Here is a 26,838-nt window from a genome sequence, read left to right on the forward strand (position 1 = left end):
GGTTGGCAGGAGCAGGGACCAAGCAATGGGAGCTCACCCTGTCATGGGGATTCGAACCGCCGACCTTCTGATCGGCAAGTCCTAGTCTCTGTGGTTTAACCCACAGCGCCACCTGTGTCCCGCAGTCAACCTAGATGGCCTCAGCCCAGTATACCTGAAGGAGCGTCTCCACCCCCATCGTTCTGCCTGGACGCTGAGGTCCAGCGCCGAGGGCCTTCTGGCGGTTCTCTCGCTGCAAGAAGCCAAGTTACAGGGAACCAGGCAGAGGGCCTTCTCGGTAGCAGCGCCCGCCCTGTGGAACGTCCTCCGACCAGATGTCAAAGAGAAAAATAACTACCAAACTTTTAGAAGGCATCTGAAGGCAGCCCTGTTTAGGGAAGCTTTTAATGTTTAATAGTTTATTGTATTTTAGTGTTTTGTTGGAAGCCGCCCAGAGTGGCTGGGGGGACCCAGCCAGATGGGCGAGGTATAAACAATAAATAATTATTATTATTATTATTATTATTATTATTATTATTCAAGCATTTCACCCTTACTCCAAACTTATATTCTCCTACAATCAATGCTCAACATTCAAATTTTACTGTGCATAGACTCTTCTCATTGTGCTGTACAGTGGTACCTCAGGTTAAGAACTTAATTCGTTCTGGAGGTCCGTTCTTAACCTGAAACTGTTCTTAACCTGAGGTACCACTTTAGCTAATGGGGCCTCCCGCTGCCGAGGCACGATTTCTGTTCTCATCCTGAAGCAAAGTTCTTAACCTGAGGTACTATTTCTGGGTTAGCGGAGTCTGTAACCTGAAGCGTCTGTAACCTGAGGTACACCTGTACTGGGGTATGGTTGTGATTGTTTGCCCCCACCCCACCCTGCAAGATTCTTTAGCACTGTTGCAAACCTCAGGGTTTCCTCCATGCATGCTGCTATGTTTGCCTGAGCTCCTGTGTTCTGATTCGATACATGATGTCCAATCACAAAACATTTCAAGATTAGGGCCTCTGCCATTGGCCCTTGAACTCTGAGTCGTGATTGGCAGCTTGGAAGTTTAGACAGCCAATGAAGTTGGGAGTGGGAGTGGCCCAGACTTTCAGAAATGTATATAAGCAGTTGCTTTGCCCCTGTTACCCAGTGATGTAGTTCAATAAAGGTTCTTGGTGTTATCACTGTGTCTTGCCTTGTGGGAACCCACCTACACTTCTCATGCTGAGTTTGGGCACCAATCTTCTCGGCACTCACCACTTGAGTTTGCTATTACAGGGAATGACATTTGAAGAAAAGGTGTCATGCAGAACAGTGGGTGCTTGAAGGTCAGCCTGCCACTATCAATCTCTCCAGATGCATTTGGGTTTGTTTTTTTAAGAGATGGCCAATATCCAAGAGGACATCTGTAATGCAATCATCAATGTCCCCTGCACTGCTGGAAAGAGAAACAGAATAACAAACTCTCATCCAATAAGCCATTTGTCGCATGGGGCTAATGGCCAATTAAAGTCAAAGGCCATATTCTGATAATTTTGTTTTATAATACATGGGGCTGTGCCCCTGCTCACTCTGCCCACCTACCATTCCCCCCACAACAACCCCCTAAAGCATTCCTTTCCCACCCCATGCGACTACTAAGCCAGTTCTTCACCTTTCTGATGCATAACATGACATTAGGAAGCATATCATTTAAGGAATTTTGCAGACAGAGGATACGCTTGGAAACATCAACCAATTTTATAGATGGGGGAAACTGAAGTTGAATGTGCTAAGTTGGCTCACTGATTGTCCTCCTGGGGAGAAACATTCAAATTAATGCAGAGGACATCAAGAAAGGGAGCCAACTTAGCTCAGACTGCAAGTAAAATCACATTTTGCAAACCGTGAAAAACCGTAATTAAATACACTCCTTTGCCAGTTCATCTTCTTTCTCCACCACAAGTCTTAGGGCACTATCGCCACCCATTTGCATCTGGAAGAAATGATCATTGGACTACCAGGCTTCCTCAGCTGGGACCTGTTAAGTTGTGGGTGAACATATCAGACGACACAGCGATTCTTCAAACAGCTCTTGTTTATTCACAGGCCAGAACAGAACTGAACTGATGGGTTCAGCCAGCCTGCTTATATAGAGCTCCGCTAGAACGCAACAGTAACCATTTTCTGTAACTATCCAATCACTGAACATCACTTTCAATCCCTTATTTGCATATGTGGACCTGAACTATCTACAGTATCTCCCCCCTGGCCCAGGGTGAGAACTTCAGTACATAACAGGACCAGTGCTTGCTATCATGCCCATAGCTGGAGGAGAGGCTGGGGCCTGTGCAGCCACCATTTTCAATTGCAGTTGGGTTGGGTTGGTGCCATGCACACAACTTTTCAGCCCACCCACCCCATCTCCATGCTCAGAATTTGTGTATGCATGAAAGTCCAAAAGCAATACATTAAAAAAAAATGTCCACAGGCAGACCAGCTAAACCAGCTTTTCCATCTCCATTCCAGGAGTCAGATGTACCCAAACAACCCAGCAGAGTGGTGTGGGGTTTTTTTCCCCAGTTAGCAAACTTAATGGCACATGATAAAGAGTCTAAAAGGCAAATCCTGCAAAAGAGGCTGAAGGAAGTGTGTCTGTGATTCAGTGGCGTAGCGTGGGGGGTGCAGGGGGGGCCGGCTGCACCGGGCGCAACATCTGGGGGGAGCTCGCTCGCACTCGCAGCTCTCTGCCCCTACCTGGCTCACTCACTCTCTCTCACTGCAGTGCTGGCTGTGCGAATCCGATCTGAGCCGCCAGGTCGCTGCCCACTGTGGAGGGGAGGGTGCCAGGCGTGCGGTGCGGTGCGGAGAGAGAGCGAGGGACTATCTGGGGGAGGGACAGTGCAGCGGGGGGGGGCGCAAATTACTTGCCTTGCCCCGGGTGCTCACAACCCACGCTACGCCACTGCTGTGATTAGCTTAGATAAGAGAAGATTAAAGCAGGTGGGGGCATACTGACAGATAGCTGAAGGCAAGGAGCATTTGTTCACTCCAAGGCCTTGCTCCTGTGCAATAGGACAGCAGGAACAGCTCTCCTTTGTGCTCAGACAAGCAAAGAAGACTGATCTGAAAACTTTGGCAAAGGCCAGGGAATATCACCAGACCTGCTATCCTGACTGATCTCACTGCCATTCCCTCATTCCAGCTGAATCGTTGCCTGACATCCCAAGGCATATGTTCAAGATATGTTGTGGGCTTTGTTGGGATACTGCCAGGGAGACAAAGTCCATCATGACTCCACGTCGTCTCTAGACGTCCATCGATCTCCCGTAGACACGCAATATCAGCAATTAGCGACACGAGCTCCAGAAATAGCTTGCCACATTCCAGAGCCGATGCACGCTCTATCAGCAGATAATGCACACAGCGAAAGATGCACTCAGGAGAGCATATTTACAACTTTATTCAGCGTTGGTCAGAACAAAGAGAAAACATGACTGCCTGCTTCAGTGTTCCGGCACAGAGAGAGAGAAACGAAAGCAAAGACACAACAGAAACATCCTGTGAACAGGAAATACGCAGGCTGTGACACAAACATCCTGCTCCCTTTTAAGGTGGAACGGAAATATCCTAACAGGCTTGAGTCCTGGGAATAGGATGGGAAGAAGGGACTACAAGGAGATAAATTTTGGCTGAACAAAATAGACCTTCCAAAAACGGAAGAAGGCATCTATTTCCATTCTCACCCATGTTCGTTGTCACATGCAGAGCTTTTCTGTTCTGCTGCAGCTCGGCTTCAGACAAAAACTACATTATTCAGCTCGCTGTCCGCTGTGGTGGAATTTTACTATCATTACAACATTCCACACCAGGAGTAGGCAACCTAAGGCCCATGGGCCACAAGAAGCCCACGGGGGGTGTATAAGTGGCCCACAAGCCGCCCCCAAACTGAGCCACCTGCTCGGCAAGTCCCCGCGTGCTGTGCTAAACCGGTGCAGTGTGGTATGGGGACTCGCTTCTGCGGCGCCGGAAATTGCGTCTGCGCATGCAGAGACGTCGAAAATCACAGGCGCATGCGCTTATGCATGCGAGCGATCCAGCCCACAGAGGGATCTCCGCTGGAGTGAACCGGCCCAGGTGAGTTAAACCTTGCCGACCCCTGTTCCACACCATTCATTTCAATTTCAAAGGAAACGCCATGCAAATGGAGCGAGGGAGTCATCAGTTATGTGTAGCTTGTGGACTGAAAACAACAACAGCAATTGCCAATTATATTTGCTAGATTGATTTCCATTCCAGATATGGGGCAAATACGCAGACATCAGCATTTTCTGCTCCTGCTTCTGTTTCATCAGAATTCTCAAACGTGTGGAATTCTTTGTTAGCTTATAACTCCAAAGAGACAGTGCTGGGTTTCTATTATTTACAAAAGTCCCGGGGTATGGTAGGAAGGTATATTAAGCCACCGCCTTGCTGAAGCTAAGCAGGCCTGGATCTTGTCAATGCCTGGATAGTGACAATTTGGGAAACCAATTTTAGGCATTTATAACCCGCCATCCCTGAGTGCGTTAAATGCAGCTCAATGCGACTGAAACGGATAACATCTTCAAAAAAGTTGTGTCTTGAAAGGTTAAAGAGGGAAGCATCTCTCCAAGGTATTCCGCAGGGATGGGCCATTTTCCAGGAGCGAGTCGCAGGAGGTAGAGTGGGGGGTAGAAGAAGAAGAAGAAGAGTTTGGATTTGATATCCCGCCTTTCACTCCCTTTAAGGAGTCTCAAAGCGGCTAACATTCTCCTTTCCCTTCCTCCCCCACAACAAACACTCTGTGAGGTGAGTGGGGCTGAGAGACTTCAGAGAAGTGTGACTGGCCCAAGGTCACCCAGCAGCTGCATGTGGAGGAGCGGAGACGTGAACCCGGTTCCCCAGATTACAAGACTACCACTCTCAACCACACCACCACACTGGCTCTCTGTAGTATGCTACAGAAAGACAATGGAGCACTAGCAAAGGGGTTGTGTATTTTACTGCATTAATGAACTGTCTCCAGACTATTGCATCTCCTTGACCAGACGCAGTAAGCTTCATCTTTCAGAAGAGGGCTGTCAACTATGTGACATGGAAGAATCAGATTTTTTTATAGGAAACCTTTTGTGGGAATAAAGGAAGTCGAGCAAGGCTGAGGCCTCCTAGGGCAGGTAGACCACTGTAGGCGTAGCAAAGGCCTTTTAGGTATCAGCATGGGCTGAGAGTTGTCAGAAGACCTGTGTGGGCTATTGCTAAAATTAGAGGAACAGAGTCAGTTTATTTATCTTTATGCCCTTGCTGGGCAATGGGAGGGAAATCTGGTTTTTGGGTAACCTGGTTCAGAGTTGTTTATATGTAAGTAATAATAGGACTTTTGTTAGGGGGGCAGAACCAACGTGATTGGTCAGTTAGTTAAGCATTTCTATTGCGTTACTTGATCATAGAATCATAGAGTTGGAAGAGACCACAAGGGCCATCGCGTCCAACCCCCTGCCAAGCAGGAAACACCATCAGAGCACTCCTGACATATGGTTGTCAAGCCTCTGCTTAAAGACCTCCAAAGGAGGAGACTCCACCACACTCCTTGGCAGCAAATTCCACGGTCAAACAGCTCTTACTAATGAAGTTCTTCCTAATGTTTAGGTGGAATCTTCTTTCCTTTAGTTTGGATCCATTGCTCCGTGTCCGCTTCTCTGGAGCAGCAGAAAACAACCTTTCTCCCTCCTCTATGTGACATCCTTTTATATATTTGAACATGGCTATCATATCACCCCTTAAGCGCGGGTGGCGCTGTGGGTTAAAGCCTCAGTGCCTAGGGCTTGCCGATCGAAAGGTCGGCGGTTCGAATCCCCGCGGCGGGGTGCGCTCCCGCTGTTCGGTCCCAGCGCCTGCCAACCTAGCAGTTCGAAAGCACCCCTGGGTGCAAGTAGATAAATAGGGACCGCTTACTAGCGGGAAGGTAAACGGCGTTCCGTGTGCGGCTCTGGCTCGCCAGAGCAGCGATGTCACGCTGGCCACGTGACCCGGAAGTGTCTTCGGACAGCGCTGGCCCTTGGCCTCTTTGAGTGAGATGGGCGCACAACCCTAGAGTCTGTCAAGACTGGCCCGTACGGGCAGGGGTACCTTTACCTTTACCTTATCATATCACCCCTTAACCTCCTCTTCTCCAGGCTAAACATGCCCAGCTCCCTTAGCCGTTCCTCATAAGGCATCGTTTCCAGGCCTTTGACCATTTTGGTTGCCCTCCTCTGGACATCTGCCCACCCCTTGGCTATGCCCATGACCTGAGCTGCTGAATTCTGAATGAGGAAATGTGTGCATCTCACAACACAGAACCCATAGAGAGACATCCCCTTCCCGCCATGGGTTTCGTGAAAGAGACAAGCCATTCCACGCACATGCATTTTGTCAATATTGGAACAACAAATTGTGTGCCGGGGCTCCCTTCTGTCATTATTTTACAAAGATGCAGCGCAGGTGAACAGATTTTAATCAGAGAACGGAAGGTGGGTTTGCAATATGACTGATATCTTTTAATGATTCTGGCCGTGACAGCTGGCATTTCACTGTCAAGGTTATGAGAGTTTTCCCATTTATCTTATGATTGGCTTCCTGTGGCATTTCATCAGCCTACTCGGTTTGTTATGACTCACAAAAATCTACCAAGTAAATCCAAACAGTAATTTAAAACGTTGAAGTTGATTATGGATTGACACAGAAAACCATTTATTACACCAACAAGCTTCAAAGCAAGCAGGTGAGGGTGCGTAAGATTTCTCAAATAACTAAAATAAGTTTCCCTTCACATTTCATCATAGAGAAAATCATTTTTTTATTTTAAAAAAAACACAATAAGGAATAGACTGCAGAGCAATTTTCACAACTTGAATGTCTGATTACACATAGTGTCACAATCAGGGCGCTTTTTGATATAATGCTAATTCCCTCTAACAGCAAGCTCAGATGGCTGAGTGCCTACCATTTGAAAGCAGGGTGGCCATTGCCATCTGTCAATACTTCAAACAGACAACCATCCTCTGTAAAGTAGGACCTGTAGCCACCCTGGCTGAAAGTGATAATGGAGCCATCCCTCCTCAAAAAAGCACCCACAGAATAATAATAATAAAAAATTCCCTTGTATATACTTCTATTACAAATTCCCTTGTATATACTTCTATTCTATTACAAATAGTAAATTTTGTAGGGCGGAGTACAGTGGCGTAGCGTGGGTTGTCAGCACCCGGGACAAGGCAAGTAATTTGCGCCCCCTAACCCAGGGCAAGGCAAGCAATTTGCCCCCCCCCCCCGCTGCACTGTCCCTCCCCCAGATAGTCCCTCGCTCTCTCTCCGCACCGCACCGCACGCCTAGCACCCTCCCCTCCACAGTGGGCGGCGACCCGGCGGCTCGGATCGGATTCGCACAGCCAGCACTGCAGTGAGAGAGAGTGAGTGAGCCAGGTAGGGGCAGAGAGCTGCGAGTGCGAGCGCCCCCCCCCCAGATGTTGCGCCCGGTGCGGCCGGCCCCCCCTGCACCCCCCACACTACGCCACTGGCGGAGTATAAATAATAAATTGTTGTGGTTTCGGTTAAAAAAATAACAAAAAAGGACTTGGCTGCTGCTGCAGCAGCATGGGACATGGTAGAAGAGCCCAGTGCAGTCCGTAGTATAACTGGAACAGTATGGAAGAATGCAATTTCGTAATTAAAACAGAATGTTTTCTTTTATGATTCATGAGACTATATGAATGGGATGTGATTGGGGGGGTGGGGGTGGAGAAAGGGGTTGTGTTGCAAGTCTGCCCTAGTTTTCCAAAAGTGGTGCTTAAACACTGACAGCGGGTGAGGTAAGATACTCAAGAGCAGACATAGGCAAACTCGGCCCTCTGGATGTTTTGAGACTACAACTCCCATCATCCCTGACCACTGGTCCTGTTAGCTAGGGATGATGGGAGTTGTAGTCCCTAAACATCTGGAGGGCCGAGTTTGCCTATGCCTGCTCAAGAGTAACGTACCTCATTGTTCAGAGATGAAACTTCCAGGTTAAAACTGAACACCACATATAGTAACTGCTGCCTTTGCTGCTACCTTTTAATGGAGGAGAGGGAGAGAGGGAGACACGCAGAGAGAGACTGTTGCCCAGTCATGGACAGGCTAAATTTTTGTATTTCTATGGGTCACTCACAGGTCCCCAAGGAAAAGACAAAAGTGGTCAGAAGAAACCAGGTGTCAGAGAACTTAAGAGAACTTACCTGCCTAAGTGATGACTTAGGGTTGAGGGGATGGATGCTATGAGATTAAGAGACAAAATAAATGGAAAGTCCCTTCTCTGTCTTTCAGATCCAGGAAAATTTCCCACGTTTTGGAACACGTACAAACACACAGTCTCGTGCACCTTTGCTCAGGGATTCTAAGAAATGGGAAATCACAGTTGTTTTGAAATCGCTGGCTAAAATCAGTGACATGTTGAAACGTTCAGTCGGCCATCTTGATTCAAAATGGCATCCAATGGAATCCAAACAGATGAAAACCTACTCCTTGATCTCAGGAACCATCGTGCAAAATTTGGTTACAATATCGTGTCCAAATGCAAAGCAGACAGGCAAGTAACTTTCCAAAAAACAGTAGGAAAGGTTCAGAAGCCCTCAAAAGAGGGGAAATCAGGGGAAGTCTGTGGAGAAGAGGGACGAGGAAAAGATGTCCTTTTCCCTCTCCTGAATTTATTCTTGCCATGAGATGCCTCCTCTTCCAGGCTGGCTAGAACCCTGAACAGAAATGATTGTACAGTGGTGCCTGGCAAGACGAAATTAATTCGTTCCACAAGTTTTTTCGTTGTGCGAGTTTTTTCGTCTTGCGAAGCACCACTGCATTTAAACACTGACAACGGTGGGGAGGGGCGGGGAGAAGCAGGGCAGCTGCCGCAGCCGGTACCTCAGACTCACCCACGCCTTGTGGCCACCGTGCGACGCGGCTGCTGGAGGGCGGCTGGGCTCAGGAGCGCTTCTCCAGGGAGAGAGAGGCGCTGGCGGCAACGGCTCTCTGAGGGGAGCGCGCGAGGGGGGTGGGCAGTGGCGCAAGGCACTAACCGTCAGCCGGAAGGTCGGAGGGAGCCAGAGAAGCCATCAGCCGGAAGGTGGGAGGGAGCCGGAGGAGCGGGGAAGCGAGCGTGCGTGCAGTGACCGTCGCCATGACACGAGAGGCAGGGCCGTTTCGTCTAGCGAAGCAAGCCCTTAGGGAAATCCGTCTTGCGAAGCACCTCAGAAAACGAGAAACCCTTTCATCTTGCGAGTTTTCCGTCTTCCGAGGCATTCGTCTTGCGGGGTACCACTGTATTGGAGACTGGAAATACATACCGGTCTTGGATTGTCAGCCCAACTTGTGCTCCTTGTTCAATGCAAGCATTCGTGAAGGAAATGGCAATCCTGTCCCTCTTTATTCAAACTGACTTTCCATGCCTTCTTCACTGGGAAGGTAAATACCTGAGTCCCTCGATTATAATATCTCTCACTAGCTTATCAAGTGCATTGTCAACACATTTAGTACAAGTACAGAAGTGTGTGCCAAGTCATAGCCGTGGCAGGTCCTTGTATTAAAAGGAAGGGAAGGAACATGGCAATGACGTTTTCCTGAAGTGACCACTTCAGCAACTGATTTCCCAGCCCCTAACTGAAGAGATTGTCCCAACCCTATGGACAACAGCTTGACTGCAAACCAGCAGAACCGAAGGCAGCCTGTCCCATTTCACCACCTGTGGCGCTCTCTGGCTTGGTCTTTGTAATGGTTCTAGGGGTTGCTCGTGCGTAAGCTTGTCCCAACGTCTGGCTGGGTTGCCTGAGTGAACCTTTTCTGTCCGGACAGCCACTCACCCGTGGCTGTCTCAATCGCTGGCAGAATCCGTCAGTGGGCATTTCTTAAACTTCTTCCAGCAAAGAAGCTCTTTGACGCCAAGTCTCCGCCTACTCTCCCTGCGCGGAAGCCTTCTGCGCAAGGAGGGCGTAGGCAGCGGAGGACCCCTTCTCTCCCCGCTGGTCCCCGGCAAGGAGTCATGGGACCGCCTTGCCGATTCCCCCATCTCCTCCCCTTCTCCACTGGAGCTACGTTGCACGCAGCAAAGAGAAAGCTCCAGGCTGCGTGCAGAGTATTTAAACATTTTACCCCTCCCACCAAAATTGCAACATAACTTTTACCCCAGCAACCCAGTGAACCAATCACTGCCCCAGGCCATCTTTAGAGACCCTGCCTGGTAACAGAGGGGTGGCTCAGCAGACCCCACCGCAACACGTGCTCTCCATGAAGGAGAACACGCTATGTCAAAAAAGGTGTCAACACAAAACCAACGTCTATACAATACAAAACACATTTGAATGTATTCAGGGCAGCGAGGTCCTCAAACCATTGCAAAATAAAAAATGGGCAGTTATCCTAAAGCCACCATAATGGCTTGCAAAATCCACTTTCATTGTCCAGCCACTGATCTGCATACTTCAGGAATATAGTTTAAAATAGCACAAATATATGTTACTAACAACTTTAGACTCAAAGGACTGATAAGTCCATATCATGCCTCAAAAAGGCATTCTCAACATTACACCTCCAACATCTTCCCATAGAAACATTGTGGAGTCCAATATACTGAAATGTTATTTTTTTTGCTGGCTCAATCTCAGTTTCAAGTCTAAGGTATCCCAAGGTGCATAATTCTTTTGTAATTAATTAAATTATGGCATCGTGATTATGTTATTGTGCAAAATAAATGCCATGCAAATGGAGGAGACATCACCAACTGTGTATCGTTTGTGGGCCAAAAGCAGCAGCAGTAGTAAACACCAATCATATTTGCTGGGTTGATTTCTGGACATGGAACAAATAGAAGAAGAAGAAGAGTTTGGATTTGATATCCTGCTTTATCACTACCCTAAGGAGTCTCAAGGGACGCGGGTGATGCTGTGGGTTAAACCACAGAGCCTAGGACTTGCTGATCAGAAGGTCGGCGGTTTGAATCCCCGTGACAGGGTGAGCTCCCATTGCTCGGTCCCTGCTCCTGCCAACCTAGCAGTTCGAAAGCATGTCTAAGTGCAAGTAGATAAATAGGCACCTCTCTGGCGGGAAGGTAAACGGTGTTTCCGTGCGCTGCTCTGGTTCACCAGAAGCGGCTTAGTCGTGCTGGCCACATGACCCAGAAGCTGTACGCCAGCTCCCTCGGCCAATAAAGCGAGATGAGTGCCGCAACCCCAGAGTTGGTCACGACTGGACCTGATGGTCAGGGGTCCCTTTACCTTTAAGGAGTCTCAAAGCAGCTAACATTCTCCTTTCCCTTCCTCCCCCACAACAAACACTCTGTGAGGTGAGTGGGGCTGAGAGACTTCAGAGAAGTGTGACTAGCCCAAGGTCACCCAGCAGCTGTATGTGGAGGAGCAGGGAAGCGAACCCGGTTCACCAGATTACGAGTCTACCGCTCTCAACCACTACACCACAGTGGCTCTCAGCAAACACAGGCGGTTCTGCTCCTGTTTCTGTCTGAATTTTCTGGCATCCATGTCACGTGGCCTTCCTGCTAACCTATTAGTGGGGGGGACATTAATAACTCTCTGCAGCCCCAGTTATTCAGGAGGCACGGGTGGAGGAAAGCAGTGATGGGACCAATAGATGAGAAAGAATGCGCTTGCACCAAGCCAATAATTATGCAGTTAAAATTTATCCCAGAGCAGAAGCCGGCATGGTCATTATATGTGACTGCTCAGTCATATACTATCCAGGAGAGAGTTAACATTTGAGATCTAAAAATATAGAATTGTCATTCAGAACAACTGACTCACTCCATGCAGGACTCTGAGCAAGCAGGACTCTGAGCAATACGGCAATCAGATCATTTTCTTCTTCTTTTTGAATCAACAGTACTGCATTAACTAAATAAATATAGTATTTCATTTCAGGATATGCTTTATGGGTAATTGAAGATACCTGCCTTACGAAAGCTACTGCCAAATCGTCTCTGACACGTTCGGTGAAATAGAAGCGCACACAAATAATTTAGAATATTATGATTGGCACAGAAACACCCTCTTCGAAGGGACAGCACTGATTAAAAATCCCATTTTAAATCCATGATTTATTCATTAATCAGCCTATCAATTATGCTAATTAAGGCTGCCAGTTTGAATGAATCACAAAACAGCTAATTATGTTTGGTTCCCTAAAACAGTAGCATACTTTTTAAAAAAAAAAATTAAAAAAAAATACTGCCTCTGCTGCAGTGATTAATGAAGTTTTTGTGAGCGGGTGCAAACCGCAAGTGATTTTTAAAATAGCTAATCTGGGGGAAGAACAAAGGAATTGGTGAACCGTGTAAATCACACGAAGTGCATTTTCTTCCAGCTTGCCAAGGTCATGATGCAAGACAGCATTTGGCAGAGAGGTTATATTGCTTTGCTGGAAAAGGGGCTTATCTGGTCTCTTTTGCATTGACTTTATTATGATAGATGACCGTAGGATCCATCATAGAATGTGCTGGTTCAGGGCATCACAGCCTATTTTAGATGTTCCTGTTTTAGATGTCACTGTTGCTGGATGATAGATTGGGGGGGGGTGTTGTGAGGAGACGGGAAGGTAGGAGGGCCCAGCCTCTTCCATTCATTGTCACACACAGCCGCTGCACCCTGCTGTCCGCATGAAGAAAGCAGGATTGTACCCGCCCAGTCTCCACCATGGGATGCTGCATGCTTCAGTCAGGCACAGCTGGAACATCTGCTCAGTGACCTCCACACAGGGAATGAAGCATTGTCCCTGATAAGCCTTTTCCAAGGCTTGAAGGTGGCACTGCAGAGCTGTCATTTGCAACAGAACATGCTCCTTCATCCAGCCTCTGGTTATATTATTTTTGTGCAACACTTCAAGCAGTGCTTGCAGATAGCAGAAACAAGAATCCTAGAATTGGAAGGGATCCTGAGGGTCATCTAGACTGACCCCCTGCAATGCAGGAATCTCAACTAAAGCATCCGTGACAGGTAACCACCCAACCTCTGATTAAAAACCTCCAAGGAAGGAGAGTCCTGCCATTTCATTTTTAAAAACATTCCAAATCATATGAAATAAACTAGCATTTCCTATTTCCTGTCAATTACTTCCACACATGGCTTGTTCTGGAATATATTATTTAAAGAAGCCATGGAATGGTTTCTGGGGGAGTGTTTTTTTAATCAGCGGAGAGAGGCAGAGAGAAAAAGAAATCAATGGATCAACTTTAAAATAATAAAAATATCCCTTCCTCCTAAGTCTGATGAGGACTAATGCAATCTGGGCTCCTGGGAGAAATTAGACCTGACAAAACAGAATGAAAAATAGGTTTGTGTTGCCCGAGTAATAGACAGCTCAGCAGTTTGTTTTATGGTACATAGAGGCATAGATCTTGTCAAACTACGTCCCTTCGTTATTAAACACAGGGAATGGCAACTTTCCAGATATGCCAAAGTGAAGTAATTGCTTTAATTACATGAGAGTCTCTGCTATATTCCTTGAGAGCTGCACTGCCCACTACCACTTCAGCTTTAATGAGAAGATGAATATTAAGCTTGGATGTTTTGAAAACATTCTGTTAATTCTGCCTCTAACAGTCACATTCAAGTTAAACCAGACGTCATGAAGGGTTGCATCCAACATGGAGATTCCTCTAAACAGGATTGTTGTTATTTCTGCATCTTGCTGTATGTCCTACCATGAATCATTAAAGCATGCTCAGTCTAGGCCAGGTTGTGTCATTGGACTGCAACTCCCAGGCTAGCTAGGGCTGATGAGAGTTGTAGTCCAACTGAGTTTAAAGTATATTTACAGAAATATTGCAAAATTAATGAATGTTAGAAGAATACTGGAATGAAGTTATATGGTTTTAGCAGAAATGTTATAAAGAATTAAGCAAAAACTGATTGTTAATGGGCTAAAGTGGAAAATTTAAAGTTAGATTATGTTAAGATAAATTATAGAACAAAAAAATGAGAAAGAGGGAAAGGATTTGCTGAATTAGCTAATTTGAACTAGAATACAAAAAAGGGAGGTGTGAGGAAGTCGAGGAAACAAATAAATGAAAGATAAATATATGGAATTTGGATGTGTGTTTTTCTTTTTATTATGCTGTTTCGATGTATTGTTCTTTTTTCTTTTTCCTTATTTTTGATGTATTGTTTGTTAAATTTTTCATTGTTTCTTTTTTCTTTTACACTTTTTTCTGTAACTATAAAACTTTTAATAAATATCTTTTTAAAAAAAAGAAGAGAGAGAGTTGTAGTCCAACTGGAGGGCACCACATTGCCTATCCCCGATCCAGGGACTGGGGAGCGTCCCTTCTTTCCAGCAGTTACAGATTTGCCTTGTCTGGCCATGCTGACATTTAGCTATGGACGCAGCCAGATTGCTAGACATGTTGAAAGCTTGCACAGTAGGTCAAAAGTATTAGCTGCGGACCATGAAACCCGTAGTTCAAATGTCAGCTGATCTGCAAACTCTCTGAGTGGCGTTAGGCGAAATCATTGTCTCCCGGCCCTCTGCCAGCCAGTGTCTCCCATTTGCAACATAAAACTGGCCAGGCTTTCAGAGCTGTAGCTTTTGAACTGGGCTAAAGATGGTACTTGGCACAATTCAAATGTTCAAAGCATTTCTCATATATTATGGCAGGATTCATGTTGCATGCAGATAATAGAAATTACAGAAAAACGCACGCAACAAAGAATACAGATGGTGGCTATGGAGGGCTTTGACCATGAAATAAATACAATGGGCAACATCCATCCATTCCTGCAGATTGAAGTATGCGGGCAGTGATCCCCATAAAACTGCTAGCTAAGGAGGGTCTGGTATGGTTTCACATTAGATGGGAAACCACATGCTGAGATTCCAGGAGGTTGGCAAAGTATTACAGTGGTGCCTCGCAAGACGAAAAGAATCCGTTCCGCGAGTCTCTTCGTCTTGCGGTTTTTTTCGTCTTGCGAAGCAAGCCCATTAGCGGCTTAGTGGATTAGCGCTATTAGCGGTTTAGCGGCTATTAGCGGCTATTAAAGGCTTAAGGGATTAGCGGATTAGCTGCTAAAAGGCTATTAGCGGCTTAGCGGGCTTAGTGGATCAGCTGATAAGCGGCTTAGCAATCAGCTGTTAAGCGGCTTAGCGATCAGCTGTTAAGCGGCTTAGCGATCAGCTGTTAAGCGGCTTAGCGGCTTGGGAAAAGGGGGGGGGACCCCGCAGGAACTCGCAAGACATTTTCGTCTTGCGAAGCAAGCCCATAGCAAATTCGTTTTGCGAAGCACTTCCAAAACGGAAAACCCTTTCGTCTAGCGGGTTTTCCGTCTTGCGAGGCTTTCGTCTTGCGGGGCACCACTGTATTTTGCTTGCAGGCTCTTCAGTCTATTGCATGTGGTAGATGAAAAACAGCAGCTGCAATGACTCTCCCGCCTCCCCGGGCTCCTGCCTCGTGGGTGGTGTGACATCCCATAAAGCACTGGTACCCTCTCCTGGGTTGCTCCCCTGGTTCCGTGCCAGTCTACCACACACCCTTCGGAACCTTGACAGTCCTTGACATACCACCTGCCAATCATTGGAACAGTGTTGTTCCTCCCTGTTCCCTTGTGTGTCTGAGAAGACCCCTGGGCCTTGAATACACATTAGTTTATGTATTAACCGAAGACGCAGAGGTTTTCAGTTCAAGTCCTCTGCTGGTGCCAATCCCCTTGGAATTCTGACTAACCATACCGCTAAAATGGAAACAGAAAGGGAGCCGAACTCCTTGAGCTGAAAGCAGCATTGAAGTCAAGGACTTTCAGGCAAGGAACATTATGAAAAAATTAATATATACAACAACAATTAAGCAATTATGCTTCAGAAGCAGAAACATATGCCTTTGATTTGGTGGACACAATTCCACTTTGGTGTAATCAAATATAGAACATATTATGTTAATTAAGCTGTTTCAGTAAAGCAAGCAGGTGCTGATATTTGTACAACTGAATCTCAGCGTAAGTGCTCTTCTATAATTGCTATCGCACACCTGCAGCAATAATGCTTAAATAATTGTAATCATGCGTGAGCATGTTTGTATAATTATACTTTCAGCAAAATCCATAGTTGTTTATAGGAAAAGATAGCTCATATCTCTTTACATTAACACTACTGCAACCTATACTTCACAGAAGTACAAGTTGCCTGGCAACTTGACTCACTCATCGGGGTACCCACACTGCTAAAATAGTTCCCCATCACCTAGAAACCTTGAATTTGGTCTAGGTACAGGGCAGGTCACATTGATTACTAGAAAAGGCCAAAAGCAAAACATTTACAAATCTGAAGAAGTAGCAAAAATATACAGTAAAGTCCCTAAGGGGCTGAGCATGCTCATTGGACACAGAAATTCAATCCTTTGACATCACTAAAAAAAAGAGAGGACATACTATTTCGCTCTCCCTTTTTAGGGTTCTTTATCTTCAAAGCCAGATTCAGATCACACAGCCCTTCAAAGTGAGGGGTGCCCTTAGACAGAGGACTGCCCTCTGTAAAGTGGGACACATCTACAAAATCTTTGATGCAGACTGCTGCTGACCCCTGTGCCTCAGACTCTGAAAACAGGGTGTCTGTTAAGACACGGTATGAGCAAAATATATCTCAAGCAAAAGAACAAAGCTTCTTTGGTGTGTGAGTTTTAAAACTATTTTATCAGCCTCGAAAGCTCAGATAGCACGAAATATATCATTCCTTGGGGGCTCTTTCACGGGAAAGAAAGCCAGCCCAAGTAAGACAAATGAGCTCCCAGCCTTCAGCTCTGAACTGCCAATATACAGGTGATGTCAACCTGTGAGGTTGAAAGTCATGGATTTCATTATTGCAGCACATTAAGGCCAAGAGAAAAATCTAATTTGCTGCTGCATCAGTGACTCTGTGCTATAATCAAATGAAGGGGTGGGAGGGGGGGGACATTAGTGCAACATATTAAAATGGAAGCATAGGGAAGAAGGGAGTGATTAAAAAAACCAGCTCTCATTTTGCTGAACACCTCAATTTCTTTTGTCCACAAGACTGTAAAAGAGCCTTTATAGATATATTTCCCTTATTTCACATGCTCAGCTTGCAAGAATTTTGCTGTCCAAGAGAGATTCTGAGATTGCTTGGTCTGGATGTATTTACCATCAGAAGGTTACAAGAAACATGTAAACTTGCACACAAGCTGGAAAAGCTTCCTATATGTGGTTGCACTAGGTGTGTTCTTTAGTGATGAAAGGTTTAGACAGGTTCTCGGTTTATCCTCCATCTATATTCTTACTAAGGGATGTGGGTGGCGCTGTGGGTTAAACCACAGAGCCTAGGACTTGCCGATCAGAAGGTCGGCAGTTCGAATCCCCGCGACGGGCTGAGCTCCCATTGCTCAGTCCCTGCTCCTGCCAACCTAGCAGTTTGAATGCACGTCAAAGTGCAAGTAAATAAATAGGTACCGCTCCGGCGGGAAGCTAAAAGGCGTTTCCATGCACTGCTCTGGTTCGCCATAAGCGGCTGAGTCATGCTGGCCACATGACCCGGAAGCTGTACGCCGGCTCCCTCGGCCAATAAAGCGAGATGAGCGCCGCAACCCCAGAGTCGGCCACAACTGGACATAATGGTCAGGGGTCCCTTTATATTCTTACTACAGAGAGAGAGTTGTATTCAATACAGTTCTGTGTGAAGCAAACCCATGGAAGTGAATGGACCTAAGTTTGCCATGTACATCAAGTCCAATGGGTCTACTCTGAGGAACACCAAAACTGTAGACAATCCTTAGGCTCTAAGTAGCCTTGACGTAAGCCACAGAATATTGAAGGTAAATGTAGGTGCAAGGTCCAAACTATGATGGAGGCATGTTGGGGAACCCCCATTGGGGTTGCCATCTAAACTGGGGACGGCAGGTGTCTGCTGTCTGCATCCGGAAGAAAGCCTTTAAATGAGGAACCTTGGGAGCTGCGCTTCTTGGAGCCCCCCAAAAACAATGTTGCAGGAAGGCCTTGTGTAGGAGACCACAGAAGCCCCTTCACCCGCAGAGATCTCATCAATAAAGATGCCTCTGCTACGTTGTAAGACAACCACAACATGGTTGTATTGGTCAGAGACCAAACTTTGCTTCACCATGTCTTCAGTGTAGCCAAAGATGGCATGGATGTGGCAGAAGAGATGCAGAATTTGGCCTTGGAGGACTCTCTGCTTTAGTGGAAGGATACTTTCCTCTGGGAGAGAGAGAGTTGAAGGACACAAAGCCCAACACTCAGCAGAAACCAAGCCAGGGCCTCCTTGCTGCACCCATTTCCTCCTATGTCACTCCCCCTCACCTCGATGTAGATAGATCCCGCTGCTTGTGGCATTCTGCCAAACTCCTTGTTCTTGAGAACAGCGGCGATGTTTTCCACCATGGGAGGGATTGACCAGTGTCATTTTCAGGGGCACATTCCTATCGCATACCTTGAGCTCCGTTTGCCAGACCATTAGAAGGTCACTGTGTTCTTCCTCTTACCTCACCATTGCAGACAACCCCTGGCTGAAATTCTCCAGGCAGAAAAAATTGGTCTATGACGGCTGTCTCTAGTTTCTCAGCCACGACTGGACCTAATGGTCAGGGGTCCCTTTACCTTTTAAGACCTCAAAATTCCTATCACAACCCACAGGTGTACTTGGACAGGGATGCAGCAACTGAGCTTGTAGCCCTTTGTGCCCAACATCAAGGGGGGCTGTGGGGCTCAGGCCGCTCTCAGATCCCCCTGGGAGGCTTCTCTTGTTCCCACAGGCAGCAGGCGGCCCCTGGCAAATGCACAGGCTCACCTGAGGGGCTCAGTTGCAACCACGTTAAACAACTGGGGAAACAGGGCGCAGGGTCTGCTTTATATACAGTTCTGGCACCTCCTGGCAACACCCACCTAGTGCAGGATTGGCTGCTTTGCACCAGGCAGCCAATCACAACGCAGGCTTCAGAAGCCTGTCCTGCTTTGTGATGCAGACTCCAGCTGAGAGCAAGAGGGGCTAAGAAACAGACAGAGCAGCTGAGACCCCCCACGTTCCTTGGAGCAACAGAGTGCAAGGCCTCTACATTGTCCCACAGACCACCAAGGTCTGAAGGAGGCTGGACCTTTCTGAAGAAACCAGAGGCCTTTCTCCTGGGCATGGTCGGCCAATTGGTGTTAAAGAAAGATAGAACTTTTTTTATGTATGCTACAACAGCAGCAAGAATACTTATCGCAAAGTATTGGAAGACACAAGAGCTACCCACCCGGGAAGAATGGCAGATGAAGCTGATGGACTATATGGAAATGGCGGAAATGACTGGCAGAATCCGAGACCAGGGATAAGAGTCGATGGAGGAAGATTGGAAAAAATTTAAAGCATATTTACAGAAATATTGCAAAATTAATGAATGTTAGGTGAATATTGGAATGAAATTATAAGGTTTTAGCAGAAGTGTTATTAAGAATTATATGAACATTAAGTGCTAATGGGTTAAATTGGGAAATTGAAAGTTAAATTATGTTATGATAAACTACAGACTAAATTGAAGAAGAGGGAAAGGATTTGTTGAACCAGATAATTTGAACCAGAATACAAAAAAGGGAGGTGTGAGGAAGTCAAGGAAATAAGTTAATGTAAGATCTGGATACAAAAATTTGGATTTGTGTTTTTGTGTTTTTTTTCTTATGTTGTATTGTTGCATTTTTTTTCTTTTTTACTTCTTTTGTTGTTGATGTATTGTGTTGAATGTGTGTACTGTTTTGCTTTTACTGTTTCTCTTTTATAAGTATAAAATATCTAATAAATTTCTATTAAAAAAAAAAAGAGCCTCTCTGACAGGAAACAGAATTACAGGCTTCCTTTCAACTTTCTTTGGAGCAACACTGCAAGGCCTGTGCTGGGCCTAGGGTTGCCACCTTTGGTCGGGCAAACTAAGTGGTGGGGTGAGAATTGGGGAAGTAAAAACTACTTTACTTGGTGCAGAAATGATTCCAAAGCAATCCATCGCAATGATCAAATGGAGGCTCTCAGTAACTGCAAACAATCCAACAGCAATATTGAAAGGAAATGCTCCCCACGTGCTGAATTTATGCCTGCCAAAAAGATGGCAGATGTAGAAACCCAGCCCAAAAAAAAAGGAAAGGGGGAGAGAGAGAGATAGCAACAAGTTCTGCTTCTCTTCCTCACAGGGCTTTGCCTCTAACATCCTAACATGGTTCACATAACCCAGGGGTCAGCAACCTTTTCCAGCTGTGAGCCGGACCACCGTCCCTCAGCCCATGTGGTAGACTGGACCATATTTTGGGGGAAAAAATGAACGAATTCCTATGCCCCACAAATAACCCAGAGATGCATTTTAAATAAATGCACACATTCTACTCATGTAAAAACACCAGGCAGGTCCCACAAATAACCCAGAGATGTGTTTTAAATAAAAGGGCACATTCTACTCATGTGAAAACGCACTGATTCCTGGACCGTCTGCGGGCCAGATTGAGAAGGCGATTGGGCCGCATCCAGCCCACGGGCCTTAGTTTGCGTACCCCTGACATAACCCCTCAGCCCCCTGAGAGCTCCAGTATATGAAGCTTATGATGTTTTAATGCCATGGGATGGGCAAAGGATTATTATTTATTAAATTTGTATACCACCCTTCAGCGACAGAACCCTAAATGTCAGAAGCTCTCCTCTGCAGCCTCCCCCCATTCTGGAGGTGGAAATAAGCCAAGAGATGCCTTAAACACACAGCGAGAGGCAGAGTGACACAGAGCTTTGCAAGCAGAGGCTGCTGTTCCAGGAAACCTCTTGCTCCTTCTCTTATTGGATTATCTGCAGATCTAGGAAATCTGAATAGAGGAGGGGAAGTGCAGGCTGCCACTTGGAAGAGGAGAACCTGGTGATGATGCTGCAAAGGATGAAAAAAGGAATCAGCTTCAAATCCACATTAAACTCCACTGCAGACAAGAGCTTGGTTTTCTTTGGAACAGGGAGCATTGGAAACTTACAGGATCTTTCGAAGACTGTCAGTTTCATAAGCAGAGCCTCTGTGGAGGCAAATGCAGTCTTGTAAGTAGCATAGCTGTCAAGTGTCCCGTATTTGAAGGGACAGTCCCTTATTCCAGCGCCATGTCCCGCTGCTGTCCCTTATTGATGGATGTCCCTTAAATGTCCCTTAAATGATGTCCCTTAAATTTCAAAGGAAGCAGCTCCTCTCCCTCCCTCCCTGCCGGCCAGGGAGGAGGGAGGCTCCAACTGTGTTGCTTGGCTGTGTTGCTCACCCAATAAGAAGTCTAAGAACGACTGGGGGGTGGAGCTTGCATGCCTTGTGTGTGGCTAGTTAATGCAAGCTGAGGAGGGTTTTGAATGCTGGATGCCATTTTGTTGCACGTGCTGCTACAAACTTTGCAGTGCAAAGCCAGGCCGGGGAGCCATCTTAAGTTGAGGTTGCATAGGCCTGGTGGTGCATGTGATTCAGATTCTATTCAGTTGAACCTCTGGTTACAAAGTTGTTTGGACAGTGTTCTCGGAGCTACCAGCATGAGTTTGACCAGACTGCAGGAGGACAGGAAGACTGGAGTGCCTGGAACAGGTGAGGCTGCAGGTCCCTTATTTTGGCTGCTGGTCCCTTATTTTCAAGGCTGCTGGTCCCTTATTTTCAAATCTGTAAGTTGACAGCTATGAAGTAGACAGCGCTGCCTGTATCAAATCCCCAGCGGGCAACTTGTACAGACCGCACCACAGTTTCCAGCTAAGACAAGCTAGCAACTCTCAGCTCCCAGGTGCTCCCTTTCGCGAAGATCAAACTGCAAATTGGCTTTTTTTTTTTTTCAGACGCAAACATGCGGAGCAATGATCTTCGACTCTCCTCCTGCAGGTGAATTGCCCCGTCAGGAAACAACGCACAAGCATTACAAAATATTAATGTGTTTGTCAGCTCCCTGGCCACCCGTTCGCAGTGATGGCCAAATTCAGAGCAACAATGCATGTGACTCAGTGTGTCTTTAATTCAGCCAAGGCAGCTTTTCAACAACTCCCTGCTGAATTTCGGCAGGATTTCCCTCGGCTCTTCTCTAGGCAGGTATACACGGAGCACTAGCCAAATCTACATGGAGTTGTGTTGGTCCATTGCAACCTTCACCCTTCAGACACCCCGGAAAACCTCTAATCAGATTTCAATCAGCTTCATTGTCAAATAAGAAAAATGTAATCAGACACAACATTTCACAAAAGGTAAGGAAGGGAGGGGGTATGTTCCAATCACATGCAAAGAAGATGAAAAACAAATATAAGGGGCTGTGAGTTGAATCATTAAAAAACTGGGTTCACTTGAGGTTAATTACGCCATTTTTATCTGGCACAGGGTAAGGGAAATGTTTTCAACTTAAAGGTCACATTTTCTTGCAGCCATGGGCTACATGCATGTCTCTCTCAAACTGCGCCAGTGGTTGTCTAGGTCAGACAGAGCCCAAGGGCTTGTCAACTGGTGCCACTGCTCCCCACACTTGCCAGGAGGTCCCTGGGTGCTTATTTTAGGGATAGATGGGTGTTGTTCTTGCTTTTCCATGGGAGCCAAGTTTGGATCCCATCTGCGTTTCTCCATATTAATTTTATAGATCTACTCCATATTAATTTTATAGATCTACTGTTCCAATACAGCAATAGATTTTGTAGATCCCTCTTCAAGGACAATGCATCTTGGGCAATTATACAATGGTAGGCAGCCACCACAGATAGGAGCCAAGCTTGGCTTCCATTCAAAAGCAGCAGTGACACCCATCTAGGGCTGAAATACCCCAGAGGTCCAGCAGGGAGGGTGGTGAGTGACAGCAGAACCAGGCCAGGTACCTATTCTATAAAGATTGTCTATTACATATGTATATGGTCATTGTGTTGCCTAGACATTGTTGACAGGTACCCAACCTGGCTGACTGCTGGCTCTTGCCCTTATACAGTGGTAAAGGTAAAGGGACCCCTTTACTGCTATACAGTGGTAAAAGGTAAAGGTAAAGGTACCCCTGCCCGTACGGGCCAGTCTTGACAGACTCTAGGGTTGTGCTCCCATCTCACTCAAAGAGGCCAAGGGCCAGCGCTGTCCGGAGACACTTCCGGGTCACGTGGCCAGCGTGACATCGCTGCTCTGGCGAGCCAAAGCCGCACACGGAAACGCCATTTACCTTCCCGCTAGTAAGTGGTCCCTATTTATCTACTTGCACCTGGGAGTGCTTTCGAACTGCTAGGTTGGCAGGCGCTGGGACCGAACAACGGGAGCTCACCCCATCGCGGGGATTCAAACCACCGACCTTTCGATCGGCAAGCCCTAGGCGCTGAGGCTTTTACCCACAGCGCCACCCGCGTCCCGCTATACAGTGGTACCTCGGTTTAAAAACAGTCCGGTTTAAGAACAATTTGGTCTACAAACTCCACAAAACCAGAAATAGTGTCTTGGTTTGAGAACTTTACCTTGGTCTAAGAATGGAATCTGAACGGTGGAAGGGCACCGGCTGTGGGAGGCCTCATTAGGGAAAGTGCACCTCGGTTTAAGAACAGTTTTGGTTTAAGAACGGACTTCTGGAACGGATTAAGTTTGTAAACCGAGGTACTACTGTATTCTTATTTTCAATTTTCCTGAGCTGAGGTTCATTAATTAAAGTCTTCTGGTAGAACCTCGGTGGGAGGAGGGTGTTTCTTGGTCTCTTGCTTCCTGAATTCCTGTAGTTCTAGGACATTACCTGAAGCAGACAAATATTTCTGACTTGGGGAAGAAAAAAGGCAGAGGTTCTTCAGGAGCCACTTGTGACTATTTTAAGCTCCACTGATCTCAGTGGGCCATCTCCAACTTGTCTGGATCTGGCTCATAGTCTCTTTAGTCCAGCTCTCTGAAGGATGGAGATGAAAAAGAAGGAATCCCTTTCTTACCACACTCAAAAGAACCACTGAACCATTTTCGTATTTCCGGATTCTGTTCCATTCCAGCCTCAAGGGAAGGAGGAGGTGGCACCAGGAGGTGGTGGAGGTGATGGGGGGGGGGAAGCCCAGCCTTGTCCCTACAAGTAATTCACCCCATTTGAACTGGAATACAGTGAGGGGAGGTGTGGGGAAGTCTGGGAAATAAGTAAACGCAAGGAAGATTATGAAAATGAAATTGTTTTTATTCGTTTCTTCTGTGTTGTTGTTTTTGGTTTTTTTGTATTTTTGTACTTTTGTATTTTTCTTTTTATGTAAAAACCCTAATAAAAATATTATAAAAAAAAAAAATACAAGTAATTCACCCCACCCACCCAACTCCTGGGCTTACTTGAATGAAAGATCCTTTGGGCCCACTCAGGGTGCTTTCCGTTTATTTCCAATGCAGTAGCCGAGCTTGCCAGAAGCAGCCAAAAAGAACTGGGAGGCTGTGACACCTTAAAGACTAGCCGATTTATGACGGCACAGTTTATAAAAGCTCGTGACAACAATAAATCTTTTTCCTTTATTATCATCAGTCAATATCGACAATGAGCAGTTTGGCATGGGCTCGCTGCCTTTCTCCAGAGATGGGAAAGGGCAGCTGGGAAGCTGCCAGTGATTTGGAAGTGAGCCTGTTGATGCGGCAGCATCTAGAGGTAAATGTAAAGGACTCCTTGACGTTTAAGTCCAATCAAAGGTGACTATGGGGTTGCAGTGCTCATCTCGCTTCAGGCCGAGGGAGCCGGTATTTGTTCACAGCCAGCCTTCCGTGTCATGTGGCCAGCACGACTAAACCCCTTCTGGCACAATGGAACACTGTGATGGAAACCAGAGCACACAGAAACGCTATTTACTTTCCCGCCAGAGCGGTACCTATTTATCTACTTGTACTTTGATGTGCTTTTGAACTGGGCAGGAGCTGGGACCGAGCAACCGGAGCTCACCCCATTGCAGGGATTTGAACCGCCAACCTTCTGATTGTCAAGCCCAAGAAGCTCAGTGGTTTCAACCACTGTGCCACACGCAGAATAATAATAATAATAATTTATTATTTATACCCCGCCCATCTGGCTAGGTTTCCCCAGCCACTCTGGGCGGCTTCCAATAAAACACTAAAACGCAATAACCTATTAAACATTAAAAGCTTCCCTAAACAGGGCTGCCTTCAAATGTCTTCTAAAAGTTTGGTAGTTACCGTATTTTTCGCTCTATAAGATGCACCAGACCACAAGACGCACCTAGTTTTTGGAGGAGGAAAACAAGAAAAAAAATATTCTGAATCTCAGAAGCCAGAACATCAAGAGGGATCGCTGCGCAGTGAAAGCAGCAATCCCTCTTGCTGTTCTGGCTTCTGGGATAGCTGCGCAGCCTGCATTCGCTCCATAAGACACACACACATTTCCCCTTACTTTTTAGGAGGAAAAAGTGAGTCTTATAGAGCAAAAAATACGGTATTTTTCTCTTTGACATCTGGTGGGAGGGCGTTCCACAGGGCGGGTGCCACTACCGAGAAGGCCCTCTGCCTGGTTCCCTGTAGCTTGGCTTCTCGCAGCGAGGGAACCGCCAGAAGGCCCTCGGTGCTGGACCTCAGTGTCCGGGCAGAACAATGGAGGTGGAGAGACTCCTTCAGGTATACTGGACTGAGGCCGTTTAGGGCTTTAAAGGTCAGCACCAACACTTTGAATTGTGCTCCTAAGCATCTAGAGCACTCTCTCCCTTTGGAGGAGGAGACCCTTCCAAGCAAACATGATTCTTACCCTACCCTATGTGTCTCTCTCTTGCGGCATCCCAACTGCATGGGACTTCAAAAGATGCGTCTGTTCCTTTGCAGCCACATCTCTACCTTGACATAGGGGGTGGGAAGTGTGGCAGCACAGCTTGAGGAAATCAGCCTTGCAGGCCAAATAAGAACCCCTCTGCTGCGCAGAAAGTAAGACCCATTTAACTCAGCGGGACTTATTTCTGAATGAACAGGCTTAGAATTGAAATGCAAATGTGTTCTGCGGTAATGTAGACTGAGATCCATGCTTATTAGGGGTTTCGGGGTGGCAGGAAGAACTCAAACCATTTTGCTTTCGAGAGAAATAAAAGCTGGAAGAGCTTAAGCTACAGTTGAGCTGAAATTTTTCAAAACCCCTTTTCCCGCCTCTCAACCTTCCTTACTAGAAAAAGGCCACTTTGCACAATATCTCCAGGTATTCCCCACCAGGTGTGTGGCAGTCGCCACTTCTCACGTAAGTACCCCATAGTGACCGTGGGGGAATTGTGACAGACTTACGGTGGCCAGTTGCAGCCACAACAAAAAGCTAAATGGGTGTAAACAAAGAAGGTGAATTGGGTTCATCCCCATAAAAAAATCTGCCAGCAAACAGGGTGAAGAATTTTTAGAGGGTATGTGTGTTAAGTTGTGGGTGAACATATCAGATGACACAGTGATTCTTCAAACAGCTCTTGTTTATTCACAGGCCAGAACAGAACTGAACTGAAGGGTTCAGCCAGCCTGCTTATATAGAGCTCCACTAGAACGCAACAGTAACCATTTTCTGTAACTATCCAATCACTGAACGTCACTTTCAATCCCTTATTTGCATATGTGGACCTGAACTATCTACAGTATCCTGCTGCTGGCCCATGGTGAGAACTTCAGTACATAACAATGTGCATGTATCTGTGGCCTAAGCCATTCTTGCAGTTTACTCTCTATGTAAAGCTGAAGCAGGAACAGCTGATTTCTTTCTTTCTTCTCATTTAGTCTTTGCCCTCACTGTGCCCTGCGTGTACATTAATAAATAAAAGAAGCACGCCAAAGTTCTGCAGTGTTCTCACATCCAAAAGGATTTATTATTATTTTTGCAATTTTCTTTTCTTTAATCATTATTGGGGTTTTTAATACATCACCGTTATCCTTCTCCATCAAAAAT

This window comes from Podarcis tiliguerta, assembly GCF_965153285.1.
Source record: "Podarcis tiliguerta genome assembly, chromosome: 7".
NCBI classification, from domain to species: domain Eukaryota; kingdom Metazoa; phylum Chordata; class Lepidosauria; order Squamata; family Lacertidae; genus Podarcis; species Podarcis tiliguerta.